This window comes from Gekko japonicus, unplaced genomic scaffold (assembly GCF_001447785.1).
Source record: "Gekko japonicus isolate JY-2015 unplaced genomic scaffold, Gekko_japonicus_V1.1 scaffold4318, whole genome shotgun sequence".
Classification (NCBI taxonomy): Eukaryota; Metazoa; Chordata; class Lepidosauria; order Squamata; family Gekkonidae; genus Gekko; species Gekko japonicus.
In genome coordinates this window covers 69,808-72,679 of record NW_015168170.1, presented here as the reverse complement: position 1 = coordinate 72,679, position 2,872 = coordinate 69,808, and the positions used below count along the sequence as shown (strand labels likewise).

At 44.2% G+C, this 2,872-nt stretch overlaps 1 pseudogene; it reads right to left on the bottom strand.

Annotated features, from left to right (window-relative positions):
• Positions 1 to 522, bottom strand: part of LOC107113625 — a 9,450-nt pseudogene extending 8,928 nt beyond the window's left edge.
• Between the last annotated feature and the right edge of the window lie 2,350 nt (positions 523 to 2,872).

Sequence of the window (2,872 nt, the reverse complement as noted above, 5' to 3'; positions counted from 1 at the left end):
GAAGCTTCGCCTGAGCGCATATCGCTTCCTCTTAAAAAAAAAAAATGGCGGGGGAAAGCCGGAAGCCTCAGGCTTCCGACGGAAGTGTCTCTGTAACGGAGGAGAGCGATTAGACGCCTGGGTGCACCGATGACAACCGTTGCACTCTGTTTACCATCACTTCCGACCTAGTGGCAGAGTACAACGGTTTAAAGCTCTTTACAACGGATAGAGAGGGAAGACAGATGTTCCCCGTCTGAACGCCGGTAGGTACATCGATTGCAACCGGCACAGAATCCGTTGTAAAGGCTGCGTCTGAACGCACCCTTTAAGTGCTTGAGAATAAGATAAATCCTTATCTTTCTTATCGGCATGAACTTTTGTCAAATGTTCTTGTAGTCCTGAAGGCTTCATAGTTTCATTTGATAATTTTTTTTGGCAAATCAGGCACATCGGTAATGTACTGTTTGTAGGTGACTGAATAAAATCATAGTTCAAGTACTGAATACTATATTGTCTACATTTTTTCTTAGGTTCAGCCATGATATTATCAGTAAAAAAGTAAAATGTCTGTGTTTATTTATAAAACTATTAATTAATATTACTGGCAGCGGGCATGAATTATAGTTCTTCCCGCCACTGGGGAATAACCCCTCCCCCCACACACAAATGAATTGTTGGGGGAAAGCCAGCTTTGAAATATCTGGAAATCATTACTCTATTGCATTCCCACACTAGGTACAAGGCAGTTTACAGAGTGCAATCCAAAGAGCAATCCAATACCCCAATTTCTTTAATCTTGAAATCATTACTTATCAGTGGCAGAGCAGGAGTTCAAACCCAGATCTCCCAGACCCTTGTCTGTTAAACACTGTACCACACTGACCAGATGGCTGTTCCAAATAGAAAAAGAAGCTTCTCAAGAACTTCCACTTTAACTTCTGTCTTCCCAGTTGCAAAGTCCTGCTTCAGAGCATGCAACCAAGTCTCAGTGAATCTCACAAGCCCGTGCAAGAGAGAGAGAATTTGCAATTCTTGGCTTTCCCCATTAAATATGCTCTATTTGCATAACTTCTGCAGACTACAAAGAATTTTGTATTCTTTGAGGTACACAGCAGTATAGTCTCAAGAAATATATTTTAAAACCAACCAGAAAATTACAATATTTAAACAATAACCGATAACAAAAGTTGAATCACAAAATTAAAAACATTGAGCAAAAACACTCACCACACCAACAAGCAATTACTACAGTTAATTAAAATCCAACAGAAATACTTTTAAATGCAAACCAAACTTTTAAAACTTTCCTTCAAAATTATTAACTGTAAGAGAATAAGGCTTAGCCAACCCCCACCCCACACCCAACAGAACTGTAACCCAAAGCCACCCCAAGCAGGTCGCCCAACCTAAAGTAAAGGGACACTAATTTAAAAGGTCCTTTTACTAATATCCTCCTTTAAAAATAATATGTATTTTCCCCAAAACTTACCTTTTAGATTTCTTCTTCAGTCCAGGTAGAGTCCACCACGATCCATGCAGGCAGGCAGGCCAAGGCAGGGACAGAGCAGCAGCAGCAGCTGAAGGCCTGAGGCCAGAGGCCAGCTGCCGCCGCCACACAATAGCCCCGCAGCAACACCAGGCTTACAAGGGTGCATATACATTTGCAATTTGCAAATGCATGGCTGTGATTGGCTGTGAGGATCCCTCTCCCCTCCCCCCTCCCTCCCTGATCCCAGGGAAGACCAGGAGAAGGCAGGAAAAGGCTGCTTTAGATAGGTTCTGGACTCTTCTTTCTTTATGCTTCCACCACCCACTTATTTTTATTCAACGCCCACCAACTGCACCCAAGGCTCCTACCACCCACTTGGATCATTCCAGCAACCCCCAACTGCACCCAAGGCTCCTACCGCCCACCTGGATCATTCCAGCGCCCCCCAGGGGGCGGTATGGCCCACTTTGGGAGCCAGTGGGTTATAATTATATTAATGAAATGGGGGGTTGCTTCTTTTTTAAAATTAGATTAGGTTGGATCCTGCAAGCCGTTGGTGGAAATTGCTAAAAGCCTGTGGATTGTCCTGTCCCTGCCCCCATTTCCTATCCTGAGAAAATTTATTCCCAGTGCTGTTGTACTTACAGGGGGTGATAGCACATAAGTTGGGAGGCTGCAGTGGGGAGGGGGCAGAGTGAAATGGCTTCCTTCTACCTCTTGCCTGAATGGAGCTTCACTAATGGAAGAGGCAGAAGGGAGCAAGGGTCCCTCTAAGCTGTGGAGTCTTGCAAGTAAACATTCTACTTTGTGAGCTAGTGGCAATAAACTTGTGAGAGAGCAATTTGGCTACTGCATAAATTAGTTTGCTCTGGAGCCATCCTTCCTGAGCTAAGACAAAAATGTGTGAGCTGGAGGTTAAAAAACTGAGCTAGCTCACAGTAACTCAGCTTAGAGGGAACACTGGAAAGGAGTGATTTTTCCTCTTTCCCCTCCCCACTGCAACCTTCTGGCTTACATGGCTATGACTCCATGCAGGTTCCGTGACCCCAGGAATTAACTTACCCAGGGTAGGAAATGGCTGCTGGGTGGTGGTGGAGGAAACAGCTAGGAAGACTGGGGATCCTTGCATGAACCTGTGCAGATCAACCTGCTATCCTTTTCACTTCCATATAGAAAAAGGTGAATATTAAAGACATGTGAACCTCCTTCCCCATTGAGCTTAGATAAGCCAAGCTATTAGTAGATAAATCGCCCAAACCCTATGCTAATTGATTATAATATATGAGGTCTCTATATCTCCCTCCTTTTTCTTCTCTTCTCCCTCTTCTTCCCGTGGGGCATTTTGGGAAACCTGGTTCCTAGGATTTATGACAAAGATGTCACACATCCTGGGAACTATGT